The sequence below is a fragment of the Bos taurus genome, chromosome 28, assembly GCF_002263795.3.
Source record: "Bos taurus isolate L1 Dominette 01449 registration number 42190680 breed Hereford chromosome 28, ARS-UCD2.0, whole genome shotgun sequence".
NCBI lineage: Eukaryota > Metazoa > Chordata > Mammalia > Artiodactyla > Bovidae > Bos > Bos taurus.
In genome coordinates, this window is record NC_037355.1 from 35,530,841 (window position 1) to 35,558,788 (window position 27,948).

At 46.1% G+C, this 27,948-nt stretch overlaps 1 pseudogene; it reads left to right on the forward strand.

Annotated features, from left to right (window-relative positions):
- The first annotated feature begins 4,227 nt into the window (after window positions 1-4,227).
- LOC101907929 (conglutinin-like) lies at window positions 4,228-13,810 on the forward strand (annotated as a pseudogene).
- The last annotated feature ends 14,138 nt before the right edge of the window (window positions 13,811-27,948 follow it).

Below are 27,948 nucleotides of genomic sequence, written 5' to 3' on the forward strand. Positions count from 1 at the left end.
GATGTCAGCTGGGCTTATCTGTTACCAGGGAAACCTGCAGGAAGAGCAGCAGCCAGCATGTAGGTGGTTATTAATTAAGCAATGTATGAAATAGGATTGAGCAGTCCTGTGAGTGGAGCAGGGACTGGTCGAGCAGGGAGATGTAGTAAAAGCAAGGGAACAGCATCTCAAATGGGCTGACCATACACTCCATCCCTACATAACCTGTATGACCTATGACCCTTACTATCTAGGTCCACCCCTCTTCCACAGTATTCCCGGCCTCAGGTATACAAAGGTGCACCGCAGTCAGATACCACAAATGCAATACAGACAACCACAGCTGCGAGTACTGAGAGTCCAAAGAGTAGGAAGTCTTTGGAGACAGGCATTTATCAGGTCAATTTTTCATGGAATTCCTGAGGATAACAACAGCATATCACTGTTAGACCCACCATCAGATTCATTATGGAGTGAGGTCACTATTGCCATGTCTGCAAATAGATTCCTTACCACTCAGACTAGACATGAAATGTAAGATGTCTAACAGACTCAGTGCAGGGAAGATCATGACCAGTAAGCAAAATACAAGCAGTCACAGCATTCTGACATAATAACGCCCATGACTACGTTTTTTGTCCTGGCTAGAGTACCATTACTCTGTGCAAACTCAGTCCACTCCAGCCAGTGTCAAAAAACACTGGAGGGGTATAACAGAACACAAGGTTAATATAATGGTGCCTTTCTCTAGTGGAGGCCCTAGATTAATTTCTTAGTTATTTTATGTGGGCACAGATGAAATCTTTAAGTCCCTTATTCCTAATCCTTACAGGGCTGCAAACCCGAAACACCTGGGACATCCATACCAGTTTCAGTCCCAGAGCCACTTACAGAATGTTCCCCTGGGCGTAGATCCTGTGGCAAGGACAAAAGTGAGTTATTCTCCTGATCGTTAGCTGTCAATGATATTTGGGTGATCAACAGTTGAACTCCGATGATGTTGAAGAGTTTGCTCTGGGTTAACACGATGTAGGTACGCCCTGTGCTGACTGCTCTTGGAATATTTAATGAAAAGCTCTGTGACTTAAGCTAGCCTCTTGGTTCACAGGTTGAGACAGTGGGTTTCCTGCATCTGTTGTTGCTTACTCAGTCCACTCGTCCTTCTATTAGCCTGGCAGCAGTAGGGCTGTAGGACAGGTGGAAAAGTCTGGGTATGGCATTTTTACCAGCCCATTCCTGAACTTCATGGCCACTAAAGCGGTGTTTTTTTGCATTGCTCAGCAACTTGAGTAGGCCCACTGTAGCAGCTTCCACCTGTTTGTTGTAAAGCATGTAGGCTGCATAGAGCTTTGTTCCTTGACACTATATCACTGCTCTGCCCCCTCCCACACCTGGGACCAGAAGCCCAGAGGGTACTCTTTTTATTTCGCCATTGCCACCGGTCCTAACCAAACCCTTCATGGTAACCAACCATGGCCAATTCACAAGCTGTCCCAGTTAGTGTCTCTAAAGCCTGTAATTATTTAGGGGTGGTGGGTCAGGGGTATGTTTGTATTTTGTAGAAAACAATAAAACCAGAAAGGCTCTTGTGTTTTGCCAGTATCACAAGCCCTCCCCAGGCAGTCAGGTGAAGCACAAGCCTAGGCTGCTACTTTTAAACTGTAAAGAAACTGAGGTTAATAGGATGTCATCAGTTTAATGGAAGAGAAAGATATCTCTCACAGGAACCCACATGCTAGGGAAATGAACCCTGGGATTATCCCCACAACTTTCCCTTCCTGTCCTCATTCTCCAACATCTCTGCACTCACGGGATTTTCTGTAGCTTTCTGGCTGACTCACCAATTGTTGGGCTTCACCCTGCAGCTGTGCACGCGTGTTGATGCCCAGCCTTGAGACCAAAGCAAGAGTTGGGAGACAGGGACAAAGATGTCCATGGCTTATTAGATAGGAAATCTTACGTGTCCAGAAAAGAAGGGTCCTAGTGCAACAGCATACCATGTTCAGCAGAGAGCAGGAAGGACGTGGAGGCACTCTTCACCACTTGAGGGAGGAGCCTACCAGTCTAACAGAGAGCTGACGTCAGTTTGTTCATCAGTTACCAGGGAAACCAGTGTCTGGGGCAGCAAGCATGTAGGCAGTTGCCGTTAAACCCTATAATTAAGAGAATTGGATAGTCATGTGCATCTATGGGGTCACACAGAGTCGGACACGACTAAAGTGACTTAGCAGCAGCAGCAGCAGCAGTGAGTGAATGAGGGTTGGGCAGGGGATGAACAGAGAGCGTAGAAAGCCATCCTGAGGCAAGTGGAGAGTTGTCCTAGATTGACAGCAGAAAGCAAAAGAGTGACCCCTGCCAGATGGCAGCTCCCCGAGATGCTGTCTCCCACAGGCTGTTGCCTCAGCAGCCCTTCACCTGCCCCACTTCTGCTCAGATTGGCCAAGCAGCTCCCAGCTCTTTCCTAGTGTCCGAGCAGTAATGTTGAGATGAAGGTGGAAGAGAAGTGGCCGCAGGGTGCTAGCTCTTGGACTCTGCAGAGGAAGGCTGCTTTTGCAAGAGTTGTAGATCGCTGTACAACTTACTGTTCTTCTCTGGACCTTGGACCCCTGGACATCATGAAATACAGACACCGATGCTGCCATTTTACTTACAAGGCTGAAGTGGGGTACCCATGAGATCCTGGGCTGAGGGTGCTCTTTGAACTCTAATGTGTGTTTAGTCCTGTCAACATTAGTGGCAGGTGTCCAGAACCCAGGTGGACACCTGAGCTCAGGTGGGGGTGAAATTGAGTGAGTCAATAATAAGGAAATTACCCTACTTCCTGAAGAGAAGTCTCAGGAAACTGGGGCTGAGGGTCAAGTTATAGGGCAGATATAAAGAGCCAATGCTTACCCAGGAACTCTAACATGCTTGGATATTCTGGACCCTTACAGGAAGCAATTGTGAGTATCTCTGTCCTTGCCTCTTAATTTGTTTTCCAATATCCAGTGAATATCTCCTTGCCTATGTGGGTGGTTGAAGAAGGCAGGGTGTGTGTAGATCTTCCACTCTAGGAGGTTCAGTGCTGGTGGTGGGAGCAAATGAGGCAATAAGGGGTGCTCTTTACTCTTCTCCCTTTGTTTGGTGGGAGATGTCTTTCCAGGACAGGGAGAGGGGGAGAGTTGAATGTGACATACAACCAGATGTCTGATGCCATTGTCTGGAAGTCCCCAGGGTAAATGCAATTCATCATCCTCTTGGAAGGAGGCACTTCTCTGCTTAGGAAACCCCTTCCCTCCCACTACATCAGCCTGCGTGGCAATCCTCGGTCCTTTGCACGGTCCCTGGGGCTTTCTTCCAGGTCTCTGCAACTCCCATGATTCTTTTCCATGCTCTAAACATTACAGTTTCTCTCTGAGAGAGGAAAGAAGCCCAACACTGGGAGTGACCCACGTCCTGCACCCTGATCTCACTTAGCTCCTGAGTCCCTTTCTGATGGTAACCAGAAACTCTACTGGACATCGGCTTTCCTCCTCTGAAGCCAGCTTCCCCCTGATGGCACCCATCTCACACGTCCTCTCTACCAAGAGGCCCCTGTCCCAAGTCCTCTTAGGAGGTCTGGGCAGGACTCTAGGTGTACCAGGAACTTTCCTGGTGGAGCCCTGGTATGACAAATCCTGAAAAATAAGCAGTCATGCACCTTTCTGTGCTCAGGACAGAGCTTACCAAGCATTATCCCTCTGGCTTTCTTTTTTTTTTTTCAGATAGCACTGCAGACTCCAGTACTAGTCTGTCCAGAGCAGCAAGTGACAGCAACTAGGAAACAAGCCAGCATTGTAAGAGGTAAAGCAACCGACTCACTGGTATAAAAAGGGATAAAGAGACCCAGAGAGGGAAGGGTCGCACACAACGGCCCTCAGTGAGTCCCTCCTGGTGTGATAATGGCCTCAGTGAGGCATTCTACATCCTGGCCAAAGTGCCCCTGACAGGGATGACAAGCCCCAAAAGGGATGACACAGACCATCTGACAGTAGATTCATGCTGCTGGCAGACCAGGTCAGAGGCCCAGCTGGTCCACTCATGTCCTCTCTGGCCAGACCTTATCCTAACTTTCCCTGAACTGCTTTTGAAGCCCTGCTACTCTTGGCCCCAGAGGATGAGAGAGGAGATGGGGGAAGGGCTTCTCCTGACCTCCAGGAGCTGGGCCAGCCCTAATCCTTGTCCTTGGACCAAGAGCACCCCCCCCCTCTCTTTTCCTCTGCCTAGGACATGCTTCTCCTCCCTCTTTCCATGCTGCTCCTGCTTACACAGCCCTGGAGATCCCTGGGAGCAGAAATAATGATCTATTCCCAGAAAACACTGGCCAACACCTGTACCCTGGTTATGTGTAGCCCCCTGGAGGGTAGCTTGCCTGGTCGTGATGGACAAGATGGGAGAGAAGGCCCCCGGGGGGAGAAGGGAGATCCAGGTAGAGCTGGGACCATGGGCTTGCCCTGATGGGAAGGGGTGGGCACTGGAATTGTAACCAACCCCAAAACTCTGAATCTTCTGCTCTGGAAACCTTGAAGATGGTCTTCCCAAGATGGGAGGAATCCCCCAGATTTTCAGTGCACCTAAAACATGGCTTTACTGGTTGGCAAAGACTGGCTTGCCCAAATCCCCAGCTCCATAACCACCTGTCCTGATTTCTCCCCTAGGATCTTCTGACCCTAACCACCCCAAGAATGTACAAACAATGAGTGAGCAAGTGGTATTTGGATCCTCTGCTCCAGAACTCTTTGGGATTCCCAGGTGGTGCTAGTGGTAAAAAACCTGACTCCCAAAGAAGGAGATGTAAGAGATGCAGTTTTGATCCCTGGGTCAGAAAGATCCCCTGGAGGAGGGCATAGCAACCCTCTCCTGTATTCTTGCTTGGAGAATCCCGTGGACAGAGGAGCTTGGCAAGTTTTGGGCCACTGGGTTGCACACGACTGAAGTGACTTAGTACACTCATGTGGGAGACGTAGGAGATGTAGGTTTGATCCCATGGTTGGGACAATCCCCTGGATAGAAAATGGCAACTCACTCTGTTATTGCCTGGAGAATATCATGGACAGAGGAATCTGTCAGGCTACAATCCACAAAGAGTCAGATGCGACTGAGTACATACACTCCCAAACTTAACTGTTGTTCATTCGTATTAAATGTTGCCTCTGCAGAATGTCAAATATTTTTGAACTGATGACTGTCGTAAGTTTCAGTTTAATCATCTGTAGATGAGAATAATATCAACCACCAGTGACAGAGAATTGAGCCAAGGCTTCATTTCTTTGTTGGGTCTTCAAGATAAACTTTTATTCTTCTGCTGTCCCAACCAGCTGAATTCGCCTGAGGTTTCCAAATGTACTGATTATTAAGGGAATTTTCTGGAAACACTGCCCCACAGGAGAAGATCTGGTTTTTACTGACAAGAAGTGAGAATTTGATGAACCAGCGACAAGGACGAGGGAATCACCATGGCCCTGGGCCAGGGTTATGGGGGATAAACTGAGTTCTTTTCATCTTTCTGGAGTTTGTGTTTTGATTGGAGAGGAAATACATGAACCAGATTAAAGCTGAAAAGAATACATAACATCCCTAGGATTTGTAGGGTAAGAGACAATATCTGTCTGTCTTTTAGAAAGAAAGTAGCTTCCAACATGAATGGGCTGGGGCTAGAGCAGGCCTCCTAGAAGTGATCTCAGAGGAAGGGTGGTATTCAAGATGCCAACTCTCTCTAGCTCCCCGAGGGGCCCTGTATTGAAAAGTATCCCTTCTTCTACCTCCCTGCTCTCATGGCTGCCATGGTTTGTACACAAGGATGGCAACCTCGAATGCTCCCTTCTAAGGAATGACTTGCTTCCAAGGTACCTGCTGCCCTCCCCAGCCAGGGGGGAGCCCAGGAGAGGCTCAGCCAGGGACCAGGTGTCTCTGCCTGAGCACTGTGCACCAGGGGGTCTGGGATGTGGGGCCTATCCTCCGGGCTCCCATTGATTGCCTAGTGAGAACTGGAGCTAAGAGCAGGACCCAATGTCCAGCACAGACACTCTCATCACCCATCAAATACTCCAGTCTCCCTCCACCTGCACATTCTTGGCCCGGGCAAGACTGGCCCTTCTTACCCTGGGGGAGTGGTTTCCAGATCTGAAATGTCACCTCTCCTCTCCAGGGCTCTGAATCCTCTTCAGCCTTGAAGTCCTGTTCCCTATGAGTACGTGTGTGTCCATGGGTTGAGGGTGCTGGGATGGACAAGGGACATCTCAGAAGCTGTTTTCTTCACTCATTACCTGTGCCTCACAGTTTAAACTTCAGTGACAAATTCCTTGCAGACCAGGACCTGGTGCTGACATTTACTTCCTGCTCAGTGCTAGGCAGAAAGCCATGTTCCACAGAGAGATTCTCCGTGAACAGAGAAATGAAATAATGAGGAAATGAACAAATACGTGAATGAACAAGTTAGTAGTAACTGACAGATTTCTTTTGTTGTCTTTTTGCACATGAATGCTTACTCACAACAGTCAAAAGATGGAAACAACCCAAGTGTCTATCAACATTTATCTGAGGTGAATGAATAAAGAAAATATATTGTATTCATACTATAGAACATTTCTCATCCATAGATTGGAACGAAGTACTGATAATGTGCTACAAATTGGATGAGACTCAAGAATGTCACTCCTAGTTTAAAGAGGCAGACACAAAGGGTCATATATTGTATGTATTTATATAAAATATCCAGAATAGCTAACAGAGACAGGCAGCTGCATAGAGGTAGCCAGGGCTTAGGAGGAGGCAGGGAGGGAGTATGGGTATGAGCTTTTCTCTGGGATTAATCAAATAGTCTTGAACTAAAGAGTAGTGGTAGTTGTACAATTATGTCAATGTTCTAAATGCCACTGAATTGTATACTTTAAATGATTAATTACAGGTAATTCCTGGAATCCAGAGGTTAGGATTCCATGCTCTCACTGCCAGGCCTCAGGTTCAATCCCTGATTGGGAAACTGAGAGCCTGCAAACTACACAGCACAGTAAAAAAAAAAAAAAAGTAATTTTTATATTATATGAATTACATCTCAATGAAAAAAGAATAACCAAATTCACAGAATTGAGTGTATAATCCTTGAATCAATAGGCATTTCTCCCTTTAGTCTTTGAAGGCAAATCTCTTATAATTTCAGACTTAGGTAGCCTTCTTAAGGTAATGTGATTTTTTTAAATGTTTGGTCATTTTTCCAAAGCAAATTAGTATATGATCACTAAATACAAGAAGATGGAAATTAAAATTGCCTCAATTGTGCTCCTTAGAAAGAACAACTAACACTTGTCTATGCTCTTCTTGTGGTTTTTTCAATGTGTGTTACATGTGCACATGCCTGAGACATGCGTGGACATGTTGAAGAAATGGAATCATATTAAATAGTGTTTATAACTTACTTTTATCACTTAATAATACACAATAATATCATCTATCTTCCATAATTTTAAAAGCATGTTACATAGTTTTTTCTCTTCTTTATATTAAATAAAATTGATCTATAATATATTAGAATCAGATGTACATCATAATGAATTCATATTTGCATATATTGTGCAATGATTGTCACAATAAGTCATCAACACACATAGTTAACGATTTATGTGTGATGCGAACTTTTAAGATCTGCTTGCTCAGCAATGTTCAAGCATGCAACCCAGGATTACTAACTATAGAACTTCGCTGTACATTATATCCTGGGACTTAATTGTTTTTAAACTGGACCCTAGTACCTTTTGAAGATTTCTATCCATTCTGCCCACTTCTCAAACCCACCTCTAGCAACCACAAATCTGTTCTCTGTATTGTGAGTATGTTGTTTCTATTTGTTTTCTTAGATTTCACATATAAGTGAGATCGTATGGTACCGCCCTTCCCTGTGACTTATTCCACTAAACATAGTGCCTTTAAGGTTCACCAGGGTTGCTGCAAATAGCAAGATTTCATTCTCTTTTATGGCTGAATAATGTTCCATTGTATATGCACCCTGCATTTTCTACATCCATTCATCCGTCCATAGATACTTGGGCTCTAGGCTGCATCCATGTCTGGGCTACCATGAATGATGCTGCAATTAACTTGGGGGTCATATATCTTTTCAGGTTAGTGTTTTCATTTTCTTTAGTTAAATGCTCAGAAGGGGAATTGATGGATTCTAGGGTAGCTCTAGTTTTAACTTTCTGAGAAACCTCCATGCTGTCTCCATAGTGGCTGTTCCATTTGCATCCCTACTGCACAAAGCTTTCCTTTTCTCTACTTCTCCAGCACTTCCTATTTGCTGTCTGATAATAGCCATTCTGAGAGGTGTGAGGTGACAGCTCTTTGTGCTTTTGATTTCTATTTCTTTGGTAGTAAGTGTCAGGTGTCATTTCTGCCATAAACTTTGGTTCTGGGAAGGGGGGAGGGCAGGGAGTCCATGGTCCAGGGTAAAAGCTGACAGACTGAACTGCCATAAATACCGTGGCCTTGGGGCAGGGGCAGGTGCATCGTATGCAAAGCCAGGTGAGTCTTGGTTTGGATCTGCCTCCAATTCAGCAAGCCTGTTTCTTCACTTGTAAAATGGGGATGTGGATATGCATTTCTTGACAGCCACTGGACCAGTCACCTGGAAGGGCAGTGTCTACACCCTACAGAACCCTGAAAGAACGCCAAGGCCCTGACCCTGCAGGCAGGTGGTTCCTCCTGGGCCAGGATCAGCTTTATGTCCATCTTGTCTGTGCCCACGGGTTCACCCGGACCTGCAGGATGAGTACGGAGGCCTGGACCAGCTGGCCCCATAGGGCCAAAAGGGGACAATGGCTCTGCTGGGGAACCCAGACCAAAGGGAGACCCTGGACCACCTGGTGAGCAGCTTATGGAATGAAGGTGTCTGTAGATGGCATGCTGCCGCTAGGCCATGGCACTAGGCATGCACAGATTCTACCCCAGGAAGAGGAAGGTCATTCTCAAGGTGGCACTGGGTTATCTCAGGGAAGACTGCAGCTCCTGGGGAGGGTGGAGAGTGAGGGCAACATCTTTAGGAGGAGGCTGCCTGTCTGACTTCTACTACAGCCCCATCTTTTATGCACTCCGTTCCGAGGAGATTCAGTGTCACTGACTGGGCTGGTCGTTTTTCCCAGGGCCTCCTGGTATTCCTGGATCAGCTGGAAGACAGGGCCCCTCAGGGAAGCAGGGGAGCATGGGACCTCCAGGCACACCAGGCCCCAAAGGAGAGACTGGGCCCAAAGGTAGGAGGGTGGTATGTGGTGGGTGAGGGAGGGAGAAGGGAGGGGTGACGTTGGCAGCCCTGGTGGGGACCAGGGTACGTGCACAGTGCCTGGAAAGCCTGGAACATCTACACCTGGTAGGCCTGGCTGGGCCTCTCCACATTCCCACACTGACTGAATTTGCTAGAGGAGACCAAGCAGTCAGGAGCAGTCTCCCAGGTCGCTCTCTCACCTGGAGCTATAGGTGACAAGCTGCACTGCTGAAGAAATGGTACCTGCTGAGCGCACTCTCAGCCATGTTTCTCCAATGTGTTCCATCCTCAGGAGGAGTGGGTGCCCCAGGCATGCAGGGCTTCCGAGGCCCCACAGACCTCAAAGGAGAGAGAGGTGCCCCCGGGGAGACTGGAGCCCCTGGACGTGCTGGGGAAGCAGGTGAGCAATGGATATGGGGCTGGGCTCATATTCCCTTGTGCCTACCCCCACCAGCCATCATGTCAGAGCTGGCATTTCAGGGAGAGAGCCAGTGTTGGGTTTTGGGAACTGTTTGTCTCCATGGAGAAGGTGCTGAGAGTAGCAGGGACTGTTTGTATTTGGGAAGGCTGGTTGTTAGTTTATGGGACAGTCAGTATATAGAGAGGATGCAAGAAGAGGATCCAGGCACAGAGGAACATTTGTATGTGGGAGGGTGTGCTGCTTGGGGAAAGGAAGTCCATGTGTGGAAGTTGGGGGTGGTTGGGGGGGCGGAGCACGAAAATGCTAAAATATATGTTCAGCACTCACCCATTTCTACTTCTCTTATCCAGGGCCTGCTGGAGCTATAGGTCCACAGAGCCCTTCAGGTGCCAGAGGCCCCCCAGGGCTGAAGGGGGACAGAGGTAATCCTGGAGAAAGAGGAGCAAAGGGGGAGAGTGGGCTTGCAGGTAAGGAAGCCTTGGGGGCCCCATTAGGGTTTGGGGCAGGGAGGAGGCCTTATTCAGCTCAGCTCTCCTCTCAGGTAACCCATTTACAGGTGGGAGTCAAGCAGGAAAAGCTGACAGGGTGTATGGTGAGGTGGACTCTGGTCTTAGCCTCTGTGACTCGCTGGAGGAATACCTGAGCAGATTTTCTATCTGATCTTTATGACAAGCCAACCTCCCTCTCCAGTTCATCAGATAACCTTGAACATCAATAATTTAATGGATAGGAAATACTCAAGCTATGTGTATTTCTCTCCTACAACCATACCATCCTCTGCAATGCAAAAGGAAGTGCTATCAGATTCCTAGAATTTGGAATTAAAATGACATCTGGTTCACTGTCAGTGAGGCAAGGGACCTGTCAGGGATACTGTTCACAAGAGAACCCCAGGAAATCCTGTGGACACAGAGGCCAGCTAGGTCAGCAAAGGTGGGCTTCCTAGGCCTCTATTCCACCTCCTTACCCCACCCCCAACTTGAGTCTCCACCTGGACTCTCTTCCCTTGAGGCCTGGGCTCTGAGTGACCCTAGGCTGTTCTGGATCTGTCTTCACTTGGCGTCTCTCTCCTTCAGAGGTCAATGCTCTCAGGCAGCGGGTGACAATCTTAGACAGACAGCTGCAATGCTTCCAAAATGCCTTCTCTCAGTATAAGAAAGGTGAGTTCCTGGACCTGACTCTTGCCAGGCCCTGAGCATGGGCCTCAGACTTAGTCTAGGCTAGGCTCGTAGTTCTCTTGGCTGGGTCTAAATTGGACTTGCTGGGACCATGACTGGGACTGGACCTAGACCTGGGGCAGGAGGTGGGGTTAGGACAGGGCTGGGACAGAGCCATACCCCACATGCTCCAGAAGCTCAAGTAGATGCACAGGACAAGGAGGAGGATGCGGTCCATGTCACCAGTTCAGCAGACCTTCACCACAGCCTACCCTGGGCAGGTTCCTATGACAGACAAGGGGTCACCCAAACCAGGATACTTTTCTTCCATCTGTGGGGCCAAGTGTCCAAATGCCCAGAGAAGAAGCTGCACAGCCCAGGGAAGCAGAGAATCCAGACATGACCCTGAGAGCGGGGGTAGGATGCTGCCCGTGGGGTTCAAGGCTGCTGGCAACCAATCCTTGGTGTGTGGCCACCAAGTATCTTACCCTAAAGATGTCCCTGGGTCTGGAAGGAATAGGCTGCCTCCAGTCTCTGGCCAGTGCTGGACTCTCCTGCACCTCTTGTGGAGTTTAAAGCAGAGGTTCTTCCCTAAGCCTGGATCCTAATCAGGCTAAGGCCTCCTAGAGCACACACCTGAGTGCCCTGCATCTTTGACACACTCCATCAACTACCCCTCCTCCTTCTCTCCTCTCCCTGATGACAGCTTTGAATGCACATCACTTATCAAACCTCACTGATTCAAAAAAAGGAGAGTTTTCTGAAGGAGTAGAGCATAAAGGGGCCTGATTGTGTGAGACATAGGGTTGGCTCCTAAGAACTCAAGCCAACTAAGTACTGAAGTAGTGGGATGAGAATTCTCAGCAGTTTATGTCTTCCTTCTTGCACAATCATATTTACATATCTATTTACTACCCCATTCCTTGGTAGCTCAGCTGGTAAAGAATCTGCCTGCATTGCAGGAGACCTGGGTTTGATCTCTGGGTTGGGAGTATCTCCTGGAATGGAAATGGAAAACCACTCCAATATCCTAGCCTGGAAAATCTCATGGACAGAAGTCCCTGGTGGACTTCAGTACATGGGATCAAAAAGAGTTGGGCACAACTTAAAAACTAACCCTTTATGCAGACTTATATAAACAAAGGTGAACTTGGGCATATGTGCTGGCCACCTGTGTGTATGTAAACACCATCACTCAGTCCACACCACCTACATACATGAACACACATGCAGACATATGCACACCCATCCTGATGGACCTTGAGTCAGCCCATGTACCTTCAGATGGACACACGGATGTATTCACGCATGCACACACACACCCACACCCAGATGCATGGGACATAAACCAATCATGGCACACAAGCTTGCACTGACCTTGTCCGGGGCTGTCTCGGCGCCATCCGACTACGTGGAAAATCTGGTCTCCGATTGCTTGTTGAAGCTGCTCAGAGGAAAAGGGCAGTGGGTTAGGGTGCAGCCTGGGTTCAGAACCAGTCCAGTGAGCCCTGTTAGGAGCCCAGAAGATTTCCATGCAGACCCTGGAAGTCAGAGGGGTGTGGATGGGATGGAATAAAAAGAGATACTTAACACGTCACATAGGGGCTGCTGTTTTGCAGTGTACCTTTTCCTTAGAAATATGAGATTAGACTCTGAAAAGAGAAATGACTTTCCCTTGTCACCTGGCCTGTCATTGCCAGGGTAGGGCTGAACACATGACTTTCTGAAGCCCAGACAGGGCTCTCTCCAAAGCTGATCCCACTCTGCCCTCCTGCCCCCACATAGAGCTCTCAGATGCCGTCATCCCCTGCTCAGTAGTCCAGGGAGGCTGACTGGCCATAGGTTCACCTGCGAGCATATGGAAGCCAACACTGGACTGCCCCCAGTGCAGAGGTCAGCACTTGGCTGCTATCAGATGCACCCGTCCTCCCCTTTCTCCTCACCCCTTCACACAGCACAGAACCACTCAGACAACTCCTCATGCCCAGTCATCATGCAAGGGTGAGAGTGAGCCACCTGTTTGGTGTTTTCCACACTCTCAGGAACTGCCCTGGACTCTACAGTGTCATTTCCCTGCCAACGTCCTTCCTATTTACACAGTAATTAAAATGCTGGATTCTCGTGAACAGCACGGGGAAGAACAGAAAGTGCATGTGGGAGCTTTAGTGTCAACTCCAAGGTCTGATCCTCATCTACATTTGAGAGTTGGGTGACTTTGGGCTTCTTGCATAAGCACCTGAGTTCCAGGGTCCTCACCTCTTGCATGATGGATGCTTGAGAGCTAAGTGCCTTGCTTTTGTGCTATCTGGTGCCCTGGTACCCTCGTGGGATCTGGGGACTCCAGTTGAAGCACAAGGTCTAGCTGCTGCACATCCCTAGCCTGATTCTCCTCTTCCCCTAGCGGTGCTCTTCCCTGATGCCCGGAGTGTCGTGGTGAAGATCTTCAAGATGGCAGGTGCTGTAATATCATATTTGGGTTCAGAGCATCAGGAACAGCTGGCCTTCCCACGCTCTGCAGCTGAGAATGAGGCCGTGACACAGGTGGTCAGAGCCCAGAAAAAGAATGCTTACCTGAGCATGAATGACATCTCCACAGAGGGGAAGTTCACCTACCCCACTGGGAAAATACTGGTCTATTCCAACTGGGCCAATGGGGAGCCCAACAAGAGTGATGAGGGACAACCAGAGAACTGTGTGGAAATCTCTCCTGACGGCAAGTGGAATGATGTACCCTGCAGTAAGCAACTCCTTGTGATCTGCGAGTTTTGAGCTCCCCCACCCACCCCAGGGAAGGGGCAGTGCCCAGAGCTGTGAGCTGCCAACATCCCAATAAAACGTTGACCCTCTGCTGCTCAGGGCTTCCCAATTGAGCCATGGGATGAATCCACAAGGCAGGCCTCCTATGTAACTCCTCCATCAGAATAAAGTTTGAAACTGGCTTCACATCTGGAAGATTTGTCACAAAAAAGGGGGGCAGCCTGCGACTCAGGGGCAAGGGCTAAACGGAGGTCTCCAAGATGCCCCTTGTCAAAATCCAGTGTCTCCTCAACAAGACAGGTGTCTAGCCCTCCACCTCTGCCAAACGTGGACTGCATTTGACCCCACTGGTCACTGCTACCTCCTTCTCTTTCCTCTCCTGCGTTCAATCTTTTCATCCTTCAGCCTCTTTAACTCGTATCTCCTCTCCTGGAGTCCCACAGAGAGGAACAGGTGCCTCAGCTCTGGCTCCATTCTCTCCTTGCATTCACTCTAGGCTTTGGCTCATTCTCTCCCATGGTTTCAAATTGTTTCTATTGATGCCTCCCCCAGGTAGAGCCCTGTTCAGAACTCTCCCCATACCCCAGACTCCTCTCATCAAGGCAAGCTGTAGCCCTGGGTCTTGGAGGTCATCGTGGCTGCCTCTTGCTGGCAGGGAAGCACCAACTTCTCTGGCCAGGTTGAGTGGGCTTATACCCAGCAGACTCCCCTCACCCATGACCATCCAGGATTTCTTTCTTCCCATGACAATGTGACTGTGGATGCCCATTCGGAGAATGTACCATCTGCACAGTCCTAATCCCTTCTAAAGTTTCAGGCAGAGAGGCTGTCCAGCCATGTTCAGATTCATCCCTCAACCTCTTCCTGCCTTGAAGTTCAAGGAATGTTCATCTTCACTCTGCCTTAGAGACAATCTAGGCAAATCCTCATTTTACAGACATGGAATCCAAGACACTGAGAGGAAGGGAACCTGCATAGGTAGTGACATAGGAGACAGGGTGCCTCTGGGTTGGACCTCTGGTGTTTGTCAAGTCGAGTAAAATCAAGCTTTGTTCACACCGAGAACTCCAAGGACAAAGCTAGTGGCCAAAGCTGAGCTCTGCTAAAGTAAAGAGATAAGGAGCCCACTTCTGAGTTCAACAAGGACTTCCCTGTCCACACATGTGCAGGAACAGTTATTGGGGGTCGAAAAGAGAGAGGCCCCACCCCATAATAAGTGGACTTGTACCCACAGGTTCTGTGCTGGCATCTATCTTATAAAACAGTTTCACATGCACCTTTTGAGGGTCTATGGACCAGTCAGGTGTGAAGAAATTAACAAGGTAATTGGCCAAAGGTAAATAATGATCTGGAAGGACTGTCCTATATAAGTTAATTTATGTCACATCTTTACTGCTCTTCCTCTCATTCGGGACTCCCACACTCCACCTCGGGTGTGTGTCTCTGCTTAGCTCTGACTTGCTGCACTCCTCCTCCTCATTAGAGAGGATGCCCATACCCTTTTTATCTGGGGGCGTATTTCTGCCTTCTTCTGTCTTAAATAAACAACCTGCTTCTCAGTGTGCTCTGCCATGCATTGTGCTGGGTCTCTAATAATAAACGTTGTGGTTTTTGCCTCCATTAAACATTCTTGCTTTCAAATGGGGGATAGAGCCAGAGTCACTTTGCTTCTAGCCTCTAGTTCCTGGTGGTGTGTTGACTAGGATTCCTGGGGTTTCATCCAGTCCACTCAGGTTCCATCCTTGGGCAGAGAACTAAGATATCTCTTCAGGAGCGCTCACTGTTCTCCCTCAGAGATCAGGAGCACTGTTGCTACAACTCAGTCATGTAAAAGGCCATCAGATCCCATAACTTACACTTTTGGCTTGTAAGTTTTTGACCATAGGCCTCTATATATTTACTTGATTTTATTGACACATTACTGCAAAGAATTCCAGCAAAGCTATTCAAAACCCTTAAGGATAATGCCATGAAGGTGCTGCATTCAACATATTAGCAACTCTAGAAGACCCAGCAATAGCCACAGAACTGGAAAAAGTCAATTCTCACCCCAATTCCCAAGAAGAGTAGTAGTAAAGAATGTACTAATGTTGGACAATTGCACTCATCTTCCATGCTAGGAAGATCATGGTTAAAATTTTGCATGCCAGTCTTTAGCATTGTGTGAACCAAGAACTTCCAGATGCCCAAGCAGGGTTTAGAAAAGGAAGAGGAACCAGAGATCATATTGCCAACTTTCGCTGGATCATGCAGAAAGCAAGGGAATTCCAGGAAGACATCTACCTCTATTTCATCAACTACGCTAAAGCCTTTGACTGTGTGGATCATAACAAACTGTGAAAAGCTCTTAAAGAGATGAGCATACCAGACCATCTTACCTGTTTCCTGAGAAACCTGTACACTGGTCAAGAAGCAACAGTCAGAACCCTGTGTGGAACAACTGATTGGTTCAAGATTGAGAAAGGAGTACAACAGGGCGAACTGCTGTTCCCTTGTTTGTTTAACCTACACACTGACCACACCGTGAGAAATACTGGGCTGGATGAGTTACTAGCTGGATTCAAGAAAGGTGGGAGAAACATCGCTACTTCAGATATGCGGATGATACCACTCTATTGGCAGAAAGCAAAGAGGAACTAAAGAGCTTCTTGATGAGAGTGAAGGAAGAGAGTGAAAGAGCCAGCTTAAAAGTAAATATTTAAAAAACCCAAAAACTAAAATCATGGCATCCAACTCCATTATTTCATGGCAAATAAGGGGAAAAGGTGGAACTAGTGACAGATTTCCTCTTCTTGGGCTCTAAGATCACTGCAGATGATGACTGCAGCCATGAAATCAGAAGATGATTTATTCTTAGCAGGAAAGCTATGACAAGCAGAGACAGTGTGCTGAAAAGCAGAGACATTACTCTGCCAACAAGGCCCATATAGTCAAGTCTATGGTTGTCCCAGTGGTCATGAACAGTTGTGAAAGCTGGACCATAAAGAAGCAAAATGCCAAAGAATTGATACCTTCAAACTGTGGTGCTAGAAAAGACTCCTGAAAGTCCCTGGGACAGCAAGGAAATCAAACCAGTCAATCTTAAGGGAAATCAACCCTAAATACTCATTGGAGGGACTGATGATGAAGCTCCAGTACTTTGGTCATCTGATGCAAATGGCCAACTCTATGGAAAAGTCCCTGATGCTGGGAAAGATTGAAGGCAGAAGGAGACAAGGGCTTCAGAGGATGAGATGGCATCACCGATGCAATGGACTTGAACTTGGACAAATTTCGGGAGATGGTGAGGGACAGGGAGACCTGGTGTGCTGCAGGCCATGGGGTTGCAAAGAGTCAGACCCAAGTGGGTGACTGAACACACTGCAAAGAAAAATTTAAACGACATCTGTACTTCAGAAATTGGAATGAGGCCTGAAGGAACCACAGGTTCATGGAAAGGGGTGATGAATACCCCTCTTCCAGACAGGAAAGCAGCCACTCTTTCCTTTGTTCCCAGGGACCAGGAGGACTGACCTCTCTGGTCCTTTCAGAATAGGACCCCCAAGCCCCACCCGTCTTTCCAACACACTTGCAGCCACAGTATGTACATGGGACAGCGTGTCTGAAAACAAAGCCACACCTCTCAACAGCATGCATGCAGCTCAGTTTTCGGCTAAGATCTTTCTCCTATTACTGAAAACATCCTCAATTCCTGATGGTATTTGAAATATAAATAGTAGTGAGCAAACAGCTCTTCAATACACAGCTCTTCAGACCAAAGCCATGCCTGGTTATTCTCATCAAGGGAGTTTAGAGCAGCCTGGTTTTATCGCATATTAACTTATATGCAGAGTATATCACGAGAAAAGCTGGGCTGGAGGAAGCACAAGCTGGAATCGAGATTGCCGGGAGAAATATCAATAACCTCAGATATGCACATGACACCACCCTTATGGCAGAAAGTGAAGAAGAACTAAAGAGCCTCTTGATGAAAGTGAAAGAGGAGAGTGAAAAGGTTGGCTTAAAGCTTAACATTCAGAAAACTAAGATCATGGCATCCGGTCCCATCACTTCATGGCAAATAGATGGGGAAACAGTGGAAACAGTGTCAGACTTTATTTTTCTGGGCTCCAAAATCACTGCAGATGGTGATTGCAGCCATGAAATTAAAAGACGCTTACTCCATGGAAGGAAAGTTATGACCAACCTAGATAGCATATTCAAAAGCAGAGACATTACTTTGCCAACAAAGGTTCATCTAGTCAAAGCTAAGGTTTTTTCCAGTGGTTATGTATGGATGTGAGAGTTGGACTATAAAGAAAGCTGAGCGCCGAAGAATTGATGCTTTTGAACTGTGGTGTTGGAGAAGACTCTTGAGAGTCCCTTGAACTGCAAGGAGATCCAACCAGTCCATCCAAAAGGAGATCAGTCCTAAATGTTCATTGGAAGGACTGGTGTTGAAGCTGAAACTCCAATACTTTGGCCACCTGATGTGAGGAGCTGACTCATTTGAAAAGACCCTGATGCTGGGAAAGAATGGGGGCAGGAGGAGAAGGGGACAACAGAGGATGAGATGGCTGGATGGTATTACCAACTCGATGGACATGGGTTTCGGTGAACTCCGGGAGTTGTGATGGACAGGGAGGCCTGGCATGCTGCCGTTCATGGGGTCACAAAGAGTCGGAAACAACTGAGCGACTGAACTGAACTGAACTGAAGACAAACAACTGAATCTAGTTGAGCCCAAGGGAGGCATTTTTTTTTTTTTTTCCTGAGAACAGAGAATTCTGAATTGCCTTTAGAAGGACTGGCGGGCAGAGGCAGTCTGTCTTCTGCCTCTCTCTGCCCATCCTCACCTCTTTCCCTTCTTTACACACCAACACACCAACTCTGCCTCCAGGTCTCAAGATCAGAGAGATCAGAAACTATCGCTCTCTTGCAGACATCAATCCCAAACTATGTGGAAATGCATCTTCCTATTTCAGATGCCCACTTCTCATCCAGTCACCTCACTCTGGAACAGCATAGTCCAACATGGCCATGGGATGCATGGGAGGTCATTCTGGTCTGGGAAGGTGCTCTGTGGGTGATCACTACTCATCCCAATATGTAAGCCATGCCTATTTCTTGACAAGGGGAACTGTATTGCTGAAATCTGCAAATGCTGAGACCCCAAAGCCTAGGAAGAAGCTTCAGATAAACCTGCACCAGGGGCCACAGGAGTCTGGTTTGCAGCTCTCCAGCACAGAGAATAAGTAAGGAGAGTCTTCGGGCTCTGCAGACACAGTCCGATTAAAGCAGAGGAAAGAGGCAAGTATTTCAGAAAATGCAGGATTTTAACCATTCTTGAACACAGAGGTCTCTCCCTCCTACACCGTCAGTCATGAGCAAATGTGAACATGGATCTCCAATCACATCAGCGCCACCCTATAGTAGCCAGGACCCTAGTTTAGTAGCCTAGGTGCCAAGTAAAGCCAGAGCTGTGGGCCTCTTTGGTTTCAGTGTATCTGCCCTCTGATGCCCTCTTGCAACACCTACTGCCTTACTTGGGTTTCTTTTACCTTGGGCATGGGGTATCTCTTCACGGCTGCTCCAGCAAAGTGCAGACGCTGCTCCTTACCTTGGATGAGGGGTATCTCCTCACCACCGCCCCTCCTGACCTTGACGTGGAATAGCTCCTCTAGGCCCTCCTGCGCCCACGCAGCCACTGCTCCTTGGACATGGGGTAGTTCTTCCCGGCCTCCGTCCCTGGCCTCAAGCAGGGGGTAGCTCCTCCCTTCCACTGCCCCTAACCTCGGACGTGGGGTAGCTCCTCTCGGCTGCTCCTGTGCTGTCGCAGCCTGGAGCTCTCAGCTGCCGCCCCTGACCTAGGACATGGAGTAGCTCCTCTTGGCTGCTGCCCCTGACCTCAGATGTGGGGTAGCTTGTCTTGGACGTTACTGCGCCGTTGCAGCCTGGCACTCTTGACGTGGGGTAACTCCTCTTGGCCACTGACCCTCGGGCATGGAGTCCTCCCAGCTTCTGCCTCTGATCTCGGATGTGGGTTAGCTCCTCTCGGCCACAGTCTGTGCGCCGTTGCAGCCGCCTGCACTCTGAAACCATAATCACAGAAAACTAGTCAATCTAATCACACTAGGACCACAACCTTGTCTAACTCAATGAAACTAAGCCATGCCCATGGGGCCACCCAAAATGGGCAGGTCATGGTGGAGAGGTCTGACACAATGTGGTCCACTGGAGAAGGGAATGGCAAACCTCTTCAGTATCCTTGCCTTGAGAACCCCATGAACAGTATGAAAAGCAAAATGATAGGATACTGAAAGAGGAACTCCCCAGGTCAGTAGGTGCCCAATATGCTACTGGAGATCAGAAGGAGAAATAACTCCAGAAAGAATGAAGGGATAGAGCCAAAGCAAAAACAATACCCAGTTCTGGATGTGACTGGTGATAGAAGCAAGGTCCGATGCTGTAAAGAGCAATATTGCATAGGAACCTGGAATGTCAGGTCCATGAATCAAGGCAAATTGGAAGTGGTCAAACAGGAGATGGCAGGAGTGAACGTTGACATTCTAGGAATCAGTGAACTAAAATGGACTGGAATGGGTGAATTTAATTGATTTGACCATTATATCTACTACTGCAGGTAGGGATCCCTTAGAAGAAATGGAGTAGCCATCATGGTCAACAAGAGAGTCCAAAATGCAGTACTTGGATGCAATCTCAAAAATGACAGAATGATCTCTGTTCGTTTCCAAGGCAAACCATTCAATATTACAGTAATCCAAGTCTATGCCCCAACCAGTAATGCTGAAGAAGCTGAAGTTGAACGGTTCTATGAAGACCTACAAGACCTTTTAGAACTAATGCCCAAAAAACATGTCCTTTTCATTATAGGGGACTGGAATGCAAAAGTAGGAAGTCAAGAAACACCTGGAGTAACAGGCAAATTTGGCCTTGGAATATGGAATAAAGCAGGGCAAAGACTAATAGAGTTTTGCCAAGAAAATTCACTGGTCATAGCAAACACCCTCTTCCAACAACACAAGAGAAGACTCTATACATGGACATCACCAGATGGTCAACACCGAAATCAGAGTGATTATATTCTTTGCAGCCAAAGATGGAGAAGCTCTGTACAGTCAACCAAAACAAGACCAGGAGCTGACTGTGGCTCAGATCATGAATTCCTTATTGCCAATTTCAGACTGAAATTGAAGAAAGCAGGGAAAACCACTAGACCATTCGGGTATGACCTAAATCAAATCCTTTATGACTATACAGTAGAAGTGAGTAATATATTTAAGGGACTAGATCTGATAGAGTGCCTGATGAACTATGGAATGAGATTCATGACATTGTACAGGAGACAGGGATCAAGAACATCCCCATGGAAAAGAAATGCAAAAAAGTAAAATGGCTGCCTGAGGAGGCCTTACAAATAGCTGTGAAACGAAGTAAAAAGCAAAGGAGAAAAGGAAAGATATAAACATCTGAATGCAGAGTTTCAAAGAATAGCAAGAAGAGATAAGAAAGCCTTCCTCAGCAATCAATGCAAAGAAATAGAGGAAAACAACAGAATGGGAAAGATTAGAGATCTCTTCAAGAAAATTAGAGATACCAAGGGAACATTTCATGTGAAGATAGGCTCAATAAAGGACAGAAATGGTATGGACCTAACAGAAGCAGAAGATATTAAGAAGAGGTGGCAGGAATACACAGAAGAACTATATAAAAAAGATCTTCACAACCAAGATAATCACGATGGTGTGATCATTCACCTAGAGCCAGACATCCTGGAATGTGAAGTCAAGAGGGCCTTAGAAAGCATCACTATGAACAAAGCTAGTGGAGGTGATGGAATTCCAGTTGAGCTATTCCAAATCCTGAAAGATGATGCTGTGAAAGTGATGCACTCAATAACCAGCAAATTTGTAAAACTCAGCAGTGGCCACAGGACTGGAAAAGGTCAGTTTTCATTCCAATCCCAAAGAAAGGTACTGCCAAAGAACGCTCAAACTACCGCACAATTGCACTCATCTCACATGCTAGTAAAGTAATGCTCAAAATTCTCCAAGCCAGACTTCAGCAATATGTGAACTGTGAACTTCCAGATGTTCAAGCTGGTTTTAGAAAAGGCAGAGGAACCAGAGATCAAATTGCCTACATCTGCTGGATCATCGAAAAAGCAAGAGAGTTCCAGAAAAACATCTATTTCTGCTCTATTGACTATGCAAAAGCCTTTAACCGTGTGGATCACAATAAACTGTGGAAAATTCTGAAAGAGTTGGGAATACCACACCACCTGACCTGCCTCTTGAGAAACCAGTATGCAGGTCAGGAAGCAACAGTTAGAACTGGACATGGAAAAACAGACTGGTGCCAAATAGGAAAAGGAGTGCGTCAAGGCTGTATACTGTCACCCTGCTTATTCAACTTATATGCAGAGTACATCATGAGAAACGCTGGGCTGGAAGAAGCACAAGCTGGAATCAAGATTGTTGGGAGAAATCTCAATAACCTCAGATATGCAGATGACACCACCGTTATGGCAGAAAGTGAAGAGGAACTAAAAAGCCTCTTGATGAAAGTGAAAGAGGAGAGTGAAAAGGTTGGCTTAAAGCTCGACATTCAGAAAACGAAGATCAGGGTATCTGGTCCCATTACTTCATGGAAGATAGATGGGGAAACAGTGGAAACAGTGTCAGATTTTATTTTGGGGGGCTCCAAAATCACTGCAGATTGTGACTGCAGCCATGAAATTAAAAGACGCTTACTTCTTGGAAGGAAAGTTATGACCAACCTAGATAGCATATTGAAAAGTAGAGACATTACTTTGCCAACAAAGGTCCATCTAGTCAAGGCTATGATTTTTCCAGTGGTCATGTGTGGATGTGAGAGTTGGACTGTGAAGAAAGCTGAGCGCCAAAGAATTGATACTTTAGAACTGTGGTGTTGGAGAAGACTCTCGAGAGTCCCTTGGACTGCAAGGAGATCCACCCAGTCCATTCTGAAGGAGATCAGCCCTGGGATTTCTTTGGAAGGAATGATGCTAAAGCTGAAACTCCAATAATTTGGCCACCTCATGCAAAGAGTTGACTCATTGGAAAAGACTCTGATGCTGGGATGGATTGGGGGCAGGAGGAGAAGGGGATGACAGAGGATGAGATGGCTGGATGGCATCACCGACTCGATGGACGTGAGTCTGAGTGAACTCTGGGAGTTGGTGATGGACAGGGAGGCCTGGTGTGCTGCGATTATTAGTGTGTGAGATGAGCAATTGTGTAGTAACCTTCCAGATGTCCTTAATTCAAGTTTGATGGTGTACTGGAGCTTTTTGGATTACTTGTGTTTTATATAGTAGAACAAAGAAACCAGGTATCTATCAGAAGAAATAAAACTTTATATGCCAAATATTTATTCAAGGTGAATTAAAAGGATGCCCCATTTGAACAGATCCCCTAACCTGGCATTACCTACCAGAGAATATGTGATCAAAAGCCCATATTGAAATATCTTTAATGAAATGACACTATAGAAGTAAAGAGTTAGTTATCAAAGAGATACTAGAAAGACCACAATTATATATACCAAGTTGTATTTGGACTGCCATTGTATTCAATTACCAGTATACATCTAAAAGCAACTTTCTTGAGGAAAATCTTGAGATCAAGTTTTTTATCAAATGGTGTCATATTCAATAATCATTTTGCCACAGAGATCTCAGTTTGTGGACATGATGGGGATATCCACCACGTGGATTAATATTTATTAATATTTAAAATTATTACTAGTTATTATATATTTTATTATTTTTATTAACTCTGGGGCAAAGAAAGAAAATGTAAAGTGCGACTATATTAAACTAGAACTATTCTGCATAGCAAAAGAAACACTCAAAAAGGAAAAGGCAATCTATGAAACTGGAGAATAGATCAGCAAACAATATACCTTACAAGGAGTTAATATTCAAAATATGTAACAAACTCATACAATTCAACAGAAAAAAGAAATAAAACATTTAACCATGTTTAAAAATGGGCAAAAAATCTGAATAGGTATTTCTCAAAGGAGAAATACAAGTGGATAACTGATATATGAAAAGATACCAAACATCACTACTCAACAGGAATACACACACAGAAAAACAACTCACATATGTTAAAATAGCTATTACCAAAACTACAAAAGATAATGATGATGGGGGACAAGGAAACTTTGTATACTGTTTGTGGAAATGTAAATTACTGAGAGCTTTAGGAAGAAACAGTTTATTAAAATCATAGAAAAAATATGTATCAATATCACTTTTGGGTATTTAAAAGAAGTCAGTATCTGAAGAGATATGTTCATTGCAGCATTATTCACCATAGCCAAGATAGAAACTACCTAAATCCTCATCAATAAAAAAACAAGAGAATCCTGCCTTTTGCAACAAGTTGGATGGATCTGTAGGGCATGATGTTAGGGGAAAATAAGCCAAACACAGGAAGACAAATGCTGCATGATCTTAGTGTAAGTGGAATCTAAAATAGTCAAACTCATAAGAAACAGACTTGAATGGTAGATGCCAGGGTAGCGGTAGTGAGAAATGAGGAGGTAACATGATGGTTAAGAGGTATAAAGATTCACTAATGTAAGTTCTGGACATCTATTACACAACAGTGTTTAAGCTAACAATACTATGTACTGAATACTTCAAACTTACTGAAAAGTAGATTTTATGAAGTGTTCTTAGCCTAAAAAAACAGTGTGGGGGAGGAAACTTTGGGAGGTGATGGATGCTGATGTACTTGATGGTGGTGACAGTTTCGTGGCTGTATACTTATCTCCAATCTTATTGCACCTAATACATTAAATATATAAACACACACATTTTAGTTGGTAAACAAAGCTCAATAATCTTACAAATGACCAAAAAATGCTGGCAGAGTGAACAATGACAAAATGTTCCATCATGCAGCTCTTCAACATACTCCAATGCAGAAACATCTCTCTTATCTTAATACAGGGGCCTCAAATTTTCATTTATTACAACCCGCTCAGAGGCCTCCCACCCACAGGACTTGCTGCACTGTAAAGCATCATTTAAACAAGCCCCAGCTGGAAACTAAGTTTGGAGCGCGACCTACTGGTTCCAAACGACATTGTTTTTATTTAAACCGGTGATGTTTCCTTTCCATGGGGTCACAAAGAGTCAGACGCCACTGAGCCACTGAGCTGAACTGAATGTTTCCTTTAGGTAAAGCACAGGCTAATTCTGGAACTTACACACACAGAGACATACCCCTAGAATTATTTTAATCTAACGGATTACATTTAGTACCTGGTGTAATTAGTTCCATCTCCCACTGATTCCAGTTATGTTTCCTGTATTCCTCTTATACACATAACCTAAGTTTCTCAGGTCTCTGGAACAAAAGTACACATCATGCTATTTTTCTAATTGTCTGAAGTCTATTCTCAATTGAAATCATTTACTGCTGGCATCCACTATCTAAGCAGATTTTTCAATACCTTTTAAAAAATACAAGGGGCTTCCCTGGTAGCTCAGATGGTAGGGAATCTCAGTGACACTTCAGGCTTCTGTTTTATTTTCTCTTCGTATGAAAAAAAAAAATCAATGATGTGCAACTTACATTATACATCCCACAGGTAATTGTCTTCGCCTTCCACCATCTTGTTAATCAGCTCAAGCTTTTTCTTAGCACATGTGTTCTTAACTCCTATTTCTAGTATAAGTCAAAAAAGGAGAACCCAGCTACAGATTGTCCATTTCTCCTTTTCAAAAAAAAGGGATTATATGGTTCTTGCCTCCTGGGTTTGTCAGGTGACAAAGATGTACCATAGTTTTTATTGGTATGACAGGTAACACCAGACCCAGAATCTATGCAGTTTGGTATCACCCATGGCTAGACACCCAATACAAATCCATCTACAGAAATGTTTTTGTCTTGTCATTATCCCACAATAAACAATCTGATTTGTGGATGGAATCAGTGTGTTCCAGGAGATGCCAGAGACACGTGCAATGCATACAAGCAACTTAAGGCTTTTTGTATTTGAAATTATAAATAATATGGTCATCTATAATGATAAATCCAGAGTAATGGAACATAATAGAGAGCACAGTATTTCTGTATGTGAAAACTGTTCTTGTTCAGTTGACCAGTTGTGTCCGACTCTTTGTGACCCCATGGACTGCAGCATGCCAGGCTTCTCTGTCGCTCACTATCTCCCAAAGTTTGCCCAAGTTCATGTCCATTGTGCTGGTGATGCCATCCAGTCATCTCATCTTCTGAAGCTTTCTTCTCCTTCTGCCCTCAATCTCTCCCAGCATCAGAGAATTTTCCAATAAGTCAGTGGTTTGCATCAGATTATCAAAATACTGGAGTTTCAGCTTCAGTATCAGTCCTTCAAATGAGTATTTAGGGTTGATTTCCCTTAAGATTGACTGGTTTGGACTCCTTGCTGTCCAAGGAACTCTCAGAAGTCTTCTCCAGCACCACAGTTCGAAGGCATCAATTCTTTGGCACCCCAGCTTCTTTATGGTCCAGCTCTATTGGGAGCCCTGAATCAAAGTCACGCTAGGAAAAGAATTACCACAGTTGCAAAAGTACCTGGTGGCAGCCCTACTAATACTTGAAATTCTGCTTCTACCTGTGTCACTTTATTTTTTCCAAGTCTTAAATATAGTCAATAAAAGGTTTAAATAGGAAAGACTCAAGAAATGGGTGAGCTATCTTGGGCCTTGATGAGTCCTTTGCTTCTAGGAGCTGTCCAGTAGGTCAGCAGTCTCTGGAATCCAGGTGACTCTCCCAATATGGATTTGATCAGCATTTCAAGTGGTGATTTCCCATCAAATTCTGTGCCTATTTCTTTCAGAATCCAAATATCATTTCTTTTCCTGAGCTTATGAAGGTGTAATATATATCTGTCATCACCTTTTCCTGGGCCTATGATAGTTTAAATTATAATTGTGATTGCAAGGACAGATTGTTACAGGGCTGTTTTCAGTGATACGTTTGGTCATAAAATTGAGGGAAGCTTTGATATTGAACACGTGGATGAACAATGAAGTTTAGCTTTCTGGCGGAGCTAAGATGGCAGAGTAATAGGATGGGGAGACCACTTTCTCACCCACAAATTCATCAAAAGAACATTTAAACGCCAAGTAAATTCCACATAACAACTTCTGAATGCCTGCAGAGGACATCAGGCACCCAGAAAAGCAGCCCATTGTCTTCGAAAGGAGGTAGGAAAAAATATAAAAGAAAAAAAAAAGAGACAAAAGAGAGAGGACAGAGATCCTTCCTGGGAAGGGACTTTAAAAAGAGAGAAGTTTCCAAACACCAGGAAACACTCTCACTGCCGAGTCTGTGCCGAGCCTTGGAAGCACAGAGGACAACATAACAGGGAAGAAAAATAAATAAACAATTAAAACCCACAGATTACGAACCCAACAGTAACTCCCCCAGCGGAGAAGCAGCGCAGACACCTGCACCTGCCACTAGCAAGCGGGGCCTGGGCAGGGAGGCGTGGGCTGCATCGCTTAGAGTAGGGATCTGGCCTGAATGCCCCAAGCGCTATCTGAGTGAGCTAACTAGGGCTAGCAAACCAGACTGTGGGATAACTACCACGCAAAAAGCCAGCCCTAACCTAAGACACCACTTGGCCCGCGCACAGAACAAAGGGCTGAGCAGAGATAGCCGGCTACAGACCATCCCCCTCTGGTGACAGGTAGCCAGAGCCGGAAGTGGGTAATCGCAGCCCGAGAGAGACATTATCTACAAAACAGTAAGCAGGCTTCTTTGCTAACTAAGACTTCTTGGGGTTCTGGACGGTCAACATCTGCCTGAGAAGGTGCGCCGGTTGTACTCCCAGAAAACCGAGCGGCAGGGAGGTGATAAGTCGCAGTGACCACGCTCACCAAACACCTCATCACCTGAGCTGCTTGGACCTGGGAAGGGCACAAAATGCAGGCCCAACCGAGTCTCCACCTCTGAGGACTACCCAAGTGTCTGAACCTGATCGGCTTAGACCTGGGAGGTGCATGCAGCACAGGGCCAGCCTTGGATGGTTCCTGGCGGAGCAACCTAGAGCCTGAGCAGTGTGGGCAGGGAGGGTACATGCTCAGTGAGCTGGGGCAGGCCCAGTGCGGCTGAGGCACTGCGCGCACACACCAGTGTTATTTGTTTGCAGCTTCCCTCCCTCCCCACAGTGACACTGAACAAGTGAGCCAAAAAAAAAATGTTTCCACCCCACCCCCCCCCGCCCCGCTCCTTTGTATCAGGGCAGAAATCAGACACTGAAGAGACCAGCAAACAGAAGAAGCTAAAACAGAGGGAACTGCCTTGGAAGCGACAGGTGCAATAGATTAAAACCCT